Genomic DNA, 15,191 nt, shown 5'->3' with positions numbered 1-15,191 from the left:
AAAGCCGCCTTTTTCACTCTGCTGCACATGAAGATAGAAGGGAGAATCGCAGCTACCCTGGGCTGGTGTGGTTTTCTCCTGACAGGTGCACCCACCTGGGTTAAAGGGTAAGCGATTACAATCAATGGGGGCCTAATATTTGCACCCCCCAGTGAATTTTACCTTTCCTTCTCCTTTACACCAGTCACATGTTTTAGCTTAGAAAGCTGGGTAATTTTGTCATTTTACTTCAGTTTGAATGAATATATTTGCATGTTTATGTGCTTGGGTTGTTCCTTAGTTTTCCTTCTGTTTGAAGCCCTGCCCCTTGTAAAATGCTGTTTACTAATTGAAGATATTGTTTTTCATTTTAATTATACTATTAATTTCACCATATTTGTACTTCTCTTCAACATACTCTTTTCTAAATTCTAAATTATTTCTTGAATGTTTAAGTACAACTCATCATTTTTTTTATATTACTGGAATACTACTGGCCTATAAAATGGTTTAAGAGGTTCCAATATAGCATTACTCAGTCTATTTAACCCTGTTGAACATATTTATCTGCGTTACATTGAATCCATCTGGATCTGTTTTTTTTACCAGCTTTGAGTTGAACTCCATTACTACTTAGTTTTCAGCTTTGATTTGTAGATACAATTTTCTAAAGCAAAATAAAGTAAGAAATACATGGTGCCATTGCAGTATCCTTTAAATGAGTATTTACAGCTCTGCTGTAGAATGCACTAAAATTCTGACTGATTTACTATTCTTGCCCAGGATAGTATTCCCATGAGCCTTTTGGAAAAAACACCAGCAATTAGAGATCCTGACCATAGCTGGTAGTTGTTCTGTACTTGCTGTAACTCTCCTGACCTTAGTAGAGCAACATTACTTGTAAGAACTCTTATCTTCCTTCTAATGTTCTGTGCTAAATCAATAAATGAGTTTTAAAAATAATCCTACAGGATTCCTTTCAAAATCCTATTTTCAGCATTCCGAGCCTTTGTAGATTTTTCAGCCAAACAGTATCTCCTTACCATTCCCTCATTGTGTTGATGTGTGATCTCTTTTCATCACTTTACTACATCAGACTCTCTCTCCAAGTTTTGATATGGCCTTAAAAAAAACAAATTTCTATAAGATACACCAGCTGCAACTTTTATCATTGGTATTTCCACATATAGAGGTCATGGGAACCGATTATTTCCAGACTATATCAGTAATACAAAAAACATTTTTTTGTTGTAGACATATGTAAAAAATATCAGCAATGTGAAATTACATAGAGTGAATAGCCTTACATATATTGTTGTAACAATCCTGTTAGAGAATTAGAGGGGATTTTCTTCATTCTTCTCCTTTGAATATATGTTCTCCCATGAGACGTACTTTGCCTCTGGACATCACTACAAGCTTCTTATTTTAAATTCTTAATGGGTTTAGCTCTGTGACTCTCTGGTGTATGTTAGGATAAAGCTATTTACTTGTGCACTGACTGCTAGAATTGTGACTATTTAGGCTATTTTTGACTATTTAGGTTTGAACAGAACACTATAATTTGTTTCTTTACAGGTACTGTTTTTTATTGAGACATTTTACAGGTGCTTTGCAGTAAAGGAAGCATGGTGAACACTTGGACAGGCCCATTTATCACCATTCATTTTTGTGGTTTTAGAGGTTTTTGAATCCAAAGCTAAACTAGGGATTCAGCAGAATTCGGGGGAATCTACATGCCTGGCCAAATCGAATCCGAATCCTTAAATTGATGTGACTATTCTTCGCATAAACATGTAATGTGAACATTTTTAACCATGCACACAGTGTGTGATTCTCTTTAACGATTCCATTGCCGAATCCCAAACATGGATGTTTAGTCATTTATTAAAAGATCCAAATTGGAAAAGCACAAATGAAAAAAGAATACTAAAACTATAACTTTTTTTATATTGTCACAGAAATGTAATCATCACAAAAAGCCTAAAAACCTCTAAAGCTATGAAGCATTAATTTTTGTCCTTATATAGGTGTTCCAATCTCAGAGCTAATCCATTACAGATCTAATCTGATTGTCTGTAAAGATGTAATGCCAAAATAATGCCTAAAATGAAGCCAGTATTTTACATGACTCCAGTTCTGGCATAACATCATTGAATTCAATGGGACAAAGTCAGGCAGCAAAGAATTTCTGGCACAAGAGGGATGTCAAATACAGATCCAGATAATATGTTATGTAAAAAGATACATTCATACAATAAGCTTGTAGTGTTGTGTTGGCTATTGCATTAGAAGAGGAATGTTGTGCCAACTATATAGGATTCTGATGGGTCTTCATTCATGAAAATTCAACATGAAATTCTGTAGACTGCAGAGTTGCCTGCCAAAGATACAGTATAATGGCCATGCCTGCATGTTGGGCTTTAGCCCTCAGTAATTTGATTTGGAAATGTATCTTGCAAGATATCTGTTGGTACTCCGTCTGGACAATGTTTTGAAATATGATGTTCAAAATGTACTGTTGTCTAACAGGCCCTGTTATTTTATTGCTTTGTTTAGGATTCCAAAAGGCACAAAACATAAGGAATCCCAAGCAGAAATTCTGGATGCTGGCAGGTACGTTGTTTGTCAGTTATCCTTCCTGTATGTAATGGTCCAGCAAATCTCCCAAGCTCCAAGATACTTATCATATTGGATTAGCAGTGTGCTACATCATATTAGAAACAATAGAGGATATATTTTCAAATCTACAAAAATGTAAACCGTAAAGAGCAGGATTGTGAATTTCATATTGACACATTTACTATATGTCAAAGCAATGAGATGGACTCAGAGTGATCAAACTGGAGAAAGCTATTCAAAACCAAAGAGCAGTGGGTCAGAGTCTTGCAGCTTTTCCTCGCTGCTCATGTGAATGCTTTGTGGTGCTCTGGCAGCTTTAAAAGAAGGCAGTGAGGTAGTGTCTAGGAATGTAATAAAGACACAGCTTGTGGATTTGTGGGTCACATAAAAATATATGAACTATTCACACCATGAAAATCATAATGTGGTGTTTTTATAGGCATTTCTAACACCTGGATGTTAGTTTTGTCTGTTTTTAGCATCTTCCTAAAGTGAACATTGTGCAGTGTTGTGTAAGTATTTTTACATGACAGAATGATATGGGAATGTATCCTAGTCAACTAATGCATAAAAGAAGAACACATCTGCAGATGACATTAAAAGCACCAGTTGAATAATAACAGCACCAGTTGCTGTGAATTTCCTGATGACACTCTATGTACTGCTTGATTGCATGGTACATGATAAGTAGTACTGCCTTTTTTATTTTGGGTTCTATAATATATCTTGTATGCTATCTTGCATTTTGAACCCGACAAATACTTGTATGTACACTAACCTCTTAGATATCATCTATAAAAAAGATGATGCCATGGTTTCTGTGAAGTAAGAATTAAACTAAGGAACTACGTCTTGTTATACTGAGACTAAAACATCTTTAAATTATCGTGTCTGCCTCATAGTTGAGATTACAAAGTCTGCCTGCAAGCTACAGTGGCTTTGTTCTTTACTCTGCTCCGGAGAAAAGAGACACAGGCCTGCTATCTGTCCATAGCTATCTCAGAGCTACTGGAAGGCATGAGCAGGGAGGGGAGCATTCTGAGCCTTGGAACACAGTGCTTCTCACTGTAAACCACCCTTTAAACAAGAAGATGTCTATTATTGCTCATTGGCGTGGGATGAAGATATTTCTTGATGTCAGTTATTTGTGTGTTCTGTACATTATACTATTCAACGTTTCAAGTAAGAAATGCATATTTAGTCTTCAAGCAGATATACTTCTATATAATAAAGATTGTTACTACAGATTAGTGTCTGGAAGGATATAATATTTATTTGTGATGTGTATGACCAAATTAAAAGAGTTTATTTGGATTCTGAACATGCCTAAACAGTAATATCCTTTGATGCTTAATGACTACAGTGACTCCAATGCATTCCTCTGCAGGGAATGTAAAAGTGTATTGTTGTATATGTATAATTTTTTTCAAAGGACCCACAATCCAATTTGCAGTTAAACAAATCATTTTTATTTAGTGCATCTGCACAGACAGGATGTACAGATGCACTAAATAAAAATTATTTGTTTAACTGCAAATTGGAGTGTGGGTCCTTTGAAAATTGTTGTGTATATTGGCAAGTATCTCCTTAAAATACTGGCTCCTTGGTTTTGCCAAGATGATAACCAATGGCTACGTGCACAAAATCCCCATCACTGTGAGTCACAGTCTGAGTTTTTAAATCTGATTTTTTCCCTGTATTTATCGGTTGTCGATTTGTACATTTGCAAATGTTTGGATCTTTAAAGCACTGTACTAACAATGAAAAAATGAAATATACTAAATATGTTTCATTTCTGGTTCTGCGGATAAGCATGATTAGGTGATCATTCATTGAAGCTGCTTAACAAGTAAATGTTTACCTGTATTTCTGATAAAATAATATCATGTTGCAAATAGTAACTTGCATACTATATTTTTTTTTTTATATATTTTATTGCTAGTTATTCAGTTAGAAAATAATTAAATAGACAGTAATATATCAGATGAAGTTAAAAAAAAAACCATACATATCCATCAAGTTAAACCATATTTTGCAGGGAAACCTGAATAACGGCTTCATAAAATAGGGATACTGCTACATGGAGTGACTACATCTAATGCTAACTAACAATAATCTACCAAATTTGAAATGAAATATTTTGTATTTACTGAAAATGCTTTGAATGTTTTGCCCAAAGGCTTGAACCACCCATTGTGATTATTAATTTAATCTAGATGTCTGTAGGCTCTTAATAAAAGGACCCACCCACTTAATGACATCATTCTGTTTAAATGTATTATATGGAAATAGAAAATACTTCCATCTGAGCAGAACCTTAAACAATGTTTTTGATTATACCAAATAGAACTGCATCTGCAACAAACAGGATATCAAAACAAAGCATCAGTTACATGCCATGTCTTGGAAGCAACATATTTATCTATCTTTAAAAGTTGAAATGAATTGCACAGGAGATCCTCCATCCAGTATACCTGTATGTGCATGCCTCCCATGCTAAATATCTGTTGTACAATTACATAATTATTTTAAATCACTGTTCTCTAGTCTTCTCCCATAGCTTTTCCTTTGTATAGGAACATTTACTAGTTTGCGTGTAGTAAGCTGTACTATGGGGTCACAGTTTGGGGGAGGGACATCATTTTGCGTTGTTGGGGTTATTTGCACTTTTTGTGCTCAATGGGCATTTCAATACTTTGGAAAGAAGTGTAAGGTAACAGTTTTGTGCAATTACTGAATAACTGTCAACTGTTCTAATGCAAATTTGGTCACTACAGGAAGTGCCCAAATTTTTTTTTTTTATTAATGTACTTTGCTTGAAAATTGCATTGTGCTAGACCCATTCTAAAAGGCTATCCAATACTAAACAAGTTAGTGGTTAATGAACCTGCTGAGTAGCATACAGGTACACAGATGTTCAAATGAGAAATAATCTTAAGACAGAAATAACATTTACAAGACATCCATAGAGGTTACCATGGTAGATAAACTCTTATAAGGAGAGCAGAATCCTTGGTATTAAGTTACCATGGGGATAACAGAGTAGAGATCTCAAAAGACGTGTAAATATACTATTCAAAAGATTTAAAAAAGGGAAAGGGAGTATTTAACAAAGTACAAGACAACCAGCAGGAGTAATACATTGCTGTATAAATCCTGTTTGAAATATAATAATTATATATTACATGTCTTGCTGCTGTTTAGAAGTGTGTTGGGTGCTATCAAGCATTATATGTGCTGTGTACTCTGTATGCATTTTGCAAACATTTCTGTATTTTATTTCAACTCTGTAAAACATTTGTAACTTCAGGCTCATTTCTTTGTAAGATATAACCTTCATAAGAGTTTCATTGAAGTATCATGCTTTTGCACAGCAGGAGAAGGCCTGGTTTTGTTTAATGACATTGTAAGAGATTTCTGAGAACATATAGGCAGGATAGATAAGTAAGGTTACGACTGATGGCTCACATTTTTCTCAACACAGCTAAACGTTCTTGTGTTGATAACAATAGCTAGTTATTTCTGCATGACAGAGCAGGTAGTTGCTGATTATACTGCTAGCCCCAAAGTTAATCAGTGTACTTACTGGAATTCTAATGAGTGATGATGCTACTGGTACAGGCCTACTATTGTAATGCAGATGTTTAAAGGCAGCCATTTATAGAGGCCCGAGGTGGGAAATGACCATTTCCCAAATTAAGTTCCCATAGTTGTCTTTTCACAGAGAATGCTGTGCTTTTGATTCTGTGCCCTGCCCACTCAATGCTTTCATGACAAGTGCAGATAGCTAAGCGGGAATGATTAAGCCTCCTCTTTGTATTGTTGCCTAACTTCAACTGTTTCTCATTGTGCCAGCTATTCAGATCTTAGATTTTACTTTCTACAGTTATAATTCTTTTCTTTTACGAAAACTCTATATACCAGGGCATATAACATGGTTCAGATGTTTATGAAAATGTAAAATTGTATATTAAACATTACTTTTATGGGCTCGTGCATGTGTTACATTCTCATACAGTGCACAGGAAAAAAATGATACCAGCAAAAAATTATACCAAAGGAAATATTTTTTATGACAAACTTAATGAAGGGTTGTGCTATTTGAATTCAGGGGCATGAAAAATGTCTGTTATTTAAAAAGTGTCCAGAGCACCCCAATATATGGAAATTCAGGGAATGAGAGATTTTTACTCATTTATTTCCATGTTTTGATATTTCATTTGCTTACATACCATTAGTTAGAATTCTATATGTTATGTTATATACAGTACATTAATAAGCCATTGAGCAAACAAAAACTAATGGTAATGGGTATGATTTGCATCATGTTTCAAAAGAAGGTTTTTGGACAAATGCAAAATTCTTAAACAGATTAATACATTTCTACTATTCAATTATCTAAGCTGTTGTTGGAATCTCTCTGTTAAACATAACAGAGTGTAAAATAGATAAAAAATAATTTTGCAACCAGTGCTGGTGTTGTAAATACCATGTCTGTGTTACAAAATGAAATATTATGACTTATTAGTTATTATGACTAGAATATGATTGATTGATGAATAACAATATTATTATATTTTTTTTACCACTGCTATTCCCAGGGGAAAATTTGACATTGATATAGCAATTAATTCTGCTATGACTTAATATTATAGTCAATATTGTTTTTAATGGCTAAGCCACACCTACTTAAGAGCTCTGGCACACGGGGAGATTAGTCGCCTGTGACAAATCTCCCTGTTCGCGGGCGACTAATCTCCCCGAAATGCCATCCCACCGGCGAAAATGTAAATCGGAGGCGCGGGCGGGCGACTAATCTCCCCGTGTGCCAGAGCCCTAAGGCTTATGGTGAAGACACACAGAGCTACTAGTAGCAGCTACTTGTCACGACTACAGAAATAGACAATGCTGATCATTTACTGATAATTGTCTTGTGTGTTTTATCAGAGGCAATTCTCAGTATTACTGTATTTATGGCAGGCTATTTTCTGGTGTTTATTAGCAGTGACAAGTAGCTGTCTGTGTCTTCACCCTAATACTACATGGGGCTAACTCTGCCACTGGGGCTGAATCAGCCACTGCACTGGTATCAGCCTTCTTTCTTGCCTGCACCTGGAACCATTGTGTTGGCCCATGTGCAAAAACACGAGGTGGATTTCGGCATGGAAACGTATAGGAATGCTTTTCTGCCCTGAAATACGCCATGTGTGCCTGCCCCTAAGGGAACACAATAGTTCCAGGTGCAGGCAAGGAAGAAGGCTGATTCGAGTGCAGCAGCTGGTTGTCAGCATGCAGTTTTCCATAGGTTGGGAATCAGGCCCCTGTGGCATTATCCTAATATGTGAGGGTTCAGAGAGCAGCTCAGTTGGGCAGTTATCAAGCTGAGACACTTCTCATGTAGTACTGTCAATATATTTATAACCAGGGTCGGACTGGGCCGCCGGGACACCGGGAAAAATCCCGGTGGGCCCCAGCGGCCCAGTCCGACCTTTGCCGGCGCTCCCCCTACTGACTGTTCCTCCCCTGACGTTTTCAATTTATACGCGCTCGGGGAGGACGTCAGGCGGGGGGGTTAGGGGGGCCCTTGGGGGGGGGGGTTAGGGGACGCGGCTGGGGCACCTGCAGGGCCCCTGGGGCGGGATCCCCGGTGGGCCCTGCACCCCCCAGTCCGACCCTGTTTATAACCCTCGAGCTTATATTTTATGTTTCTAAGTTTTAATAGTAAGAGGTAAATTAATACTAGCCCTAAAATGAGTGGATGTACCACACAGAAAGAACTACAGCAATACAGGAAGAACTTTTAATTGTCACACTGTTTCTAAATTGTATTTTATACAAGCATTTTAATTTTATCAGGTAATGTGCTGAACTGGACAGTATACTGAAACATACAGTATAACTACTGCCAAATTAAGAGAATTGTAAAGTAACCTTGGTCATATATTGTTAATGTTTTGATAAATGCCTCAAAATGTGTTTTAAAACAGCATTTATATCAAGTGCTCATGTTCTCTTTTGTGTTAAAATATTGTGGAATGCTATATTCCTAGGCATTACATAATCTAATCTGAAGTGCACATGCAAACTGCAAGATAGTTTTTACAATGACTAACAGTGGGTGATTTGATCACACATAATAAATGGTTGTCCATAGAGAATGAGTAGGTTGGTCATAGCAACAATATCTTTGAAGTTGAAGAACCTTTTATCAGCTTCGTGACCTTGAGCAGATTTCTCCCATGCTAAGGGCCCCTCACATAACATTTTATATTCTTCTTTGTAAAGCCTCATTGTGCTGCTTTACTTTATTACTCTAGTTCAGTGCTGAATACTACACAATGCCACGTTAATTGTAAATTACCATTGCATTGGCATGGATGAAGCACTGTAAATTACAATGAAAGAAGTATATGTTATATTTATATATATACACTGTATATATGTACTGTATATATATATATAACTATGTAGGTATGTATGTATGTGTGTGTTCAAAATGCATAGCACTCAACAGGCCTTTGTAGTGATTTATTATTTTATTGATAACCCAGTGTTTTCAAAAGCATACTTTTTTTTAACTTTTGCATACTTTGATTATTATTAAAACTCAGGCATTTATATTTCAAGTTTAGTGTGCTCCCCTTTGGATTCTCCCTTTTGAAAAGAGAGAGACATTTTTTTAAAGAATAATTTTTTTCTAGAGCTGTTAGGCTTTTATGTAGGAATATTTACACGTGTATTGTTTGGCCCAGGAAACCCCATTTACAAGAAACATGTCTTTTTAGATTTGCCATGGTCCAGTTGCACTGCAAAAGCTTTAGTACTCCACTGGGTTGTTGATAAGCATCAGCATTTTATAAAGCCCTTAAACCTGTGGCAATAATAGATAATTATAGAGCACACGTCCACAGTGACAAAACATTGAATAGATATATAGATATTTAAATGCTGTCACTGCAAGTGAGAAAATCATTTCTCTTTAAATGGAGATAAAGGAAACCTAAACTCTGTACAGAGATTCCTTTCTTTTGACTGGGAAACCTGCATTCATATTTAGTAGGGACAAAAAAAAAATTTGACAGGCAGCATTACCTCTTTCCTTTTTAAAAATCTTCCATGGGTTAATTATATAAATACGCACATTATAGAAACAAAAGCACTCTTTGTACAGGTTTAGGATCTGTTAGATGGAATGTTGGAATTTGGGGTTTTCAGATAAGGAATGTTCCACCATTTGGATCTTCATACCTTAAATCCATACCTTAAGTTTGATTTGCTTAAACTGGAGTCTATGGGAGATGGCCTTCCTGTAATTCATATATAAAAATATATTAAAAACATGTATTGCATTTTTACCTTTTAACATATTTTAAGCAATAAATGGTTTTATGCTTTGGGCGCTGCCTTAGCCTATTAACTTTGCTGCTAGGTGACTGCTTGAGAAATCTTCTTAACAGCAGGCATTCTGCTCACATGAGGATTGGTGAAAGCTTCATTTTCTTCATAAGCTTTAGATCGGAAAACCTATATAATCATTTGAATGACTTTGAATGGTTCAAAGGCCAACTATACCTTAAATGAAAAAAAAATGTTTCTTAGACCATTCAACTTGGGTATTCAGTAATGTAAGTGCAGCTTGTAAAATCCTACACTATATACTTTTCTTGCTGGTCAATAACCTATCGCACAAACCACAAAATACCTAAACTCAATACATGTAATATTATTTTGTGGGGATATTGCTAAATAACATTTGCTTATTGTCAGTTTGCAGATAAATTATCATCAGTAATGGTGCTGGAATGAAATAGTTAAAAGATACCATTTTATATTAAAATATTTAATATTTTGTTTATATGTAAACATATCACACAAATGGATTTAAGAAAAATGTATTGCCTTTTCTGTGATTGTTTTCAGGCTGATTTAACATTTAAAACTCTTTATCATTAAGTTTATGTTAAACCTGACTAAGCCTTTTTAAGCTGTTTTGCTTTTTTAATATATTTGATCATCATAACTAGATTTGTCTTGCATGCCATTGCACCTCTTTGAACTTTTTCTTTGAACTGTTTTTTTTCACAATAGAAGCTTGAAGGGTTAAAGACTCAACATTGTATATATCTGTGCATTTGTGTCTGTGTTTTTTTTGAAGGTTTTATATGTAGGCTATACATCTGCTATATGTCTGCTTTAACCCAATTAAGCAGGCCATATATTGAAAGATCCACAGAGATCCGCATCCGATGTCAGACTAATCCAATTGTTTGGCCCTAGGGCCAAACAATCAGATCACAATGACAGGGATACAGGCTGTCGGAGCGAGCACCACATCAATGAGCCAATGTGGTCATTGCTCAGACAAAAGCTGCCCAATCAATATCTGGGTGATTTCTGGCCAGATGCCGGTTGGGTAGACCTGTTGGAAAGCCCCATAGACTTTGATTGAATGAGCCAAATCAGAAGTTAAAATCTGTATAGTCACCTTACTTAGTAGAGGCTACTTGTGATGGCTTCTAAAGACCAGAAAATACACTGCCATAGACATTAGCGAGAATTGCCTCTGCTAAAACAAACCTAAAGACAGTTATCAGTCAATGATCAGCATTGTCTATTTTTGTAGCTGTGACAATTAGCTGCTACTAGTAGCTCTACGTGTCTTTACCCTAAAGGTGGCCACACACGTGGCGATCTGCGATCTTTCGTGCAACCATCCGTTGATTTGTATGATTTATAGGTGCTAATATGCTTGTATGTTTCTTTTGAAGCACTCGCACAGCACCTGATCTGGGAACTGGCACTTATATCACTTCTATTTGCTTATTTGTGTCTGTAAATTACCCTCCCATCTAGATTGTAAGCTCTATGGGGCAGGGACCTTCATCCTCTTGTGTCTTTGACTCTTAACTTATTGCAACTGTATCTTTATAAATAAAGATATACATACATACATACATACATACATACATACATACATGTTTCATCTGTAGTTATGGACACAGAACTAAAACAATAAAGATGGAATGTTGTGCTGCCAGTAAAATTGCAGTTGTTTCTGGGTGCTAAAAATATATACTACAGCTCTACTGCAGCTAAAGTGGTTGCCTTTTGAGGTATCAAACTGGGAAAGCCTGGGAAATGACAAGTAACATCAACATTTGACCGCTGTAGGTTCATTCCCATTCCCATCACTGCTTAAGTGCCTCACACAATTTTGTGTTTATATAAAAATCATGTAACACTTTCCTACACAATAATGCCTTTTGTATAGCTCTATATTATGTCCCCTTGCATTTCTTTACTGTCTTGTTTCTCTCTAAATTAATAAATCAAAATTGGGCCAGAAGGTACTTTTTGTAGCTAAGTGGAAATGAACAGCTGTAAGCTGTAGCCTACTGTACCTACGTACAATGCATATACCTTTTTTTATACCCAGACAATGAGAACTGCATTTGTGTCATCTGAATTTGTGTCATCTGTAGCTCCAAGGTTGGAAATGCATTAGCCTTAGAGTCTAGACACCAGGCAGAAGTTCATAAAAATAGGTCACACAATCCAGTGTTCATGCATCTGTACCAGATTAAAATGTATAGGCACAAATGTAAAGGTACTTTAAACATTATTTTATCATATTTTTCTGTTTGTTATATAAAAATTAACAGATGAATAGCTAATTGTATTGTTGTTGCTTTTTTCTGGCTTCTGTATTTGTTTCAGTCTTGCAGCCATCATTTTTCTTTCTCTCTCTTACACGTACGTTAATTTTAAGTTTTTCCGCAACTGAAACCTGTGTAACTTCTAGATGATCCATAAACAGACCAAAAAACCCATGTACCTCAGAGGGATGAAAAAAATCTTCCCTGATTTAAAAAGGGCAGTCGGCCAAGTCCTTAGTTATTGTACTTTGTAATTGCCTTCTCAAAGCGATACTGTTAGTCTGGGTAATGAGACACAGTCTTCTCACAAGTCAGTCATGTCTGGGAGACAAGTTAATGGTCTGGGGTTAATTTTATTTTATTTTTTGTGTAATCAAAATGGAGAGAAATAATGGCAGAGGAGTGAAACCCCCTTATATTTAGCCATAGAGTATAGATACAGAATTGCATAATATATTATACACAACCATCCTTTTTTTAGATGCACCGCAAAAGAACTGGCAATGACTGAGAACAAGAATGATAGATTAACTTTTCTTACCACCTATATTCCTATGAAAGGGACTTAAGTAGTGCACTGAAAGACCATGGGGCAGTCCTTTATAAGGACAAACCACTACCTCAAGTATTTATGGAAACTCCCAGGATTTTATACAAAAAGGGGATACAATATAATGGACATTTTAGTAAATGATGGATCCTGAGCACTAATATTAAATTACTCCCCCAACAAACCTGGCTGGGGACACTTAAGCTGTGTTGTTACCATTGAACCATTGAACATATAGGTGGTACATTTAACCATCCACTTTGGGAAGATTATTCGAATTGAACACAGACTAACGTGTACCCCAAAATGTATAATTTATTTCTTTGATTTATAAGTGGATATATGTACAAACTACTACTAGTGACAGAATGGCAAATCACCAACATAACTTGGCAAGTTTAAAACGCATAATTATAGATCATGTACCAGTTCCACTGAGTGGAGGAGATTGAGAAAGGTTACTTCTGCAACAAGAATTAAAGCGGATAAATAGACTCAATACTATTAGTCTATTTGGTTGAATGAATGTATTACTTATGCACCCTTTTTTCTAGGATTTGGATTCCTAGGGGCTGATTTACTTACCCACGAACGGGTCGAATGGAGTCCGATTGCGTTTTTTTCGTAATGATCGGTATTTTGCGATTTTTTCGTATGTTTTGCGATTTTTTCGGATTCTTTACGAATTTTTCGTTACCAATACGATTTTTGCGTAAAAACGCGAGTTTTCCTATCCATTACGAAAGTTGCGTAAAAAGTTGCGCATTTTGCGTAGCGTTAAAACTTACGCGAAAAGTTGCGCATTTTTCTTAACGCTACGAAAAATGCGCAACTTTTCGCGTAAGTTTTAACGCTACGAAAAATGCGCAACTTTTTACGCAACTTTCGTATTGGTAACGAAAAATTCGTACAGAATCCGAAAAAATCGCAAAACATACGAAAAAATCGCAAAATGTTCGTTTTCAAGTCGGAACTTTTCCAATTCGGGTCGGATTCGTGGGTTAGTAAATCAGCCCCCTAGTGATAACAAGATAATTTTAATTTATAAACATGAATTAGAACTAGGAATTATGATCTTGGTGAATCGTTGCCACTAGGTCTTGTCTCTTGAAAGGTTATGAACTCTTCTACTTTCATTTACTACTAATTATATGTAGCTCAGACATTTTTTATACCTCAAGGTTGCTCAACTTAAATATGACCCATTGTATGTACAGGGGTTAGTCTTCTTCTGGTTTCTCCCACATACTCTGGTAAAAATGTGCATACACATGATAGGATTGTTCAGTAAAGGTGGCACTCCACATGTCCTCTCCTGTGCCATATACTATGCATCTAGCTACAGGTATGGGGCCTGGGGTTTTCCAGATAAGGGGTCTTCCTGTAATTGCATTTTCATACCTTAAGTCTACTAAAAAACAAATTAAATATGAATTGGATTGTTTTGCCTCCAATAATGCTTAGTTACCATCAAGTATAATGTACTGTTTTATTATTACAGAGAAAAAGGAAATCGTTTTTAAAAATTTAATTTATTTGCTTATAATGGAGTCTATGGCAGATGACCTTCTCTTAATACGGAACTTTCGGGATAAAGGGTTTCTGGATAAGGGAAATAAGTACAGAATAGAACTGTTCAGCAATATATTGCCATATACTTATATACATAATAAAACTGTTCAGTAAAAGTGTCACCCCACATGTCCAATCAATTGCCATATACTGTTAGCCACTGGAGGTTTGAATTTAGTATATTTTGTTGTGGCTTTTTTGGCAATAAAACTGTTACTGGTGTTAGTAATTTACCCCATATACCCGGGGATAAGTGTTTTCATTTCCATAAGCATTGCAAGCAACCAAGATAAATACACAGGTACTTAACTTCTGCCTTTTTATAGATATTCTGTGCAGGTGGTTTACCTAACTAAATATCCAAAGTGCTTCGTCCTATGAGGGAAAATTTCCTGCTTATTGTATCACTTATTTTGACTCCTACTCACATGAGTAGATATATAGCACTAAGGGCATTTTTAGAGTTACTTAATTCTGATGTAGTAGGCACACGTTACTAAGTGGCTATGTGGGTTGATCATAAGGTTGGCATAATCATTGATGTCTTACCAACACAATGTATCTGTGTTGACATTTACAAAGGCGCCTATGCATACTGCATAATGACACCTTACATTAATTGGCACTTTATTGAGAAGAGCCATCCTAAGGAGCTGATTTGACACTGTACCAATGTTTTTAATCTGTGAATTTTGTTTGTGATTATACCTCATCACTTATATGATTGTGTGTTTACCCTCTCAGTACTGACCTTATTGTTTCACCTTCCTGCCACGACATGTTTTTATAGGACATGAAAGTTACATTTGTTC

General features: G+C 35.9%; 1 protein-coding gene across 19 annotated transcripts in view; it reads left to right on the top strand.

Annotated features, from left to right (window-relative positions):
• nrcam (neuronal cell adhesion molecule) overlaps positions 1 to 15,191 on the top strand; it is a 123,425-nt gene that overhangs the window by 49,300 nt on the left and 58,934 nt on the right. For all 19 annotated transcript variants that reach the window (XM_012958697.3, XM_012958694.3, XM_031897722.1 and 16 more), the window contains 1 exon segment: positions 2,539 to 2,595. The gene's annotated coding sequence lies outside the window, so the exon portion shown is untranslated.

The sequence above is a fragment of the Xenopus tropicalis genome, chromosome 3 (assembly GCF_000004195.4).
Source record: "Xenopus tropicalis strain Nigerian chromosome 3, UCB_Xtro_10.0, whole genome shotgun sequence".
Classification (NCBI taxonomy): Eukaryota; Metazoa; Chordata; class Amphibia; order Anura; family Pipidae; genus Xenopus; species Xenopus tropicalis.
Note: the sequence above shows the minus strand (reverse complement) of the source record. Positions and strands in the feature narration are given on the sequence as shown.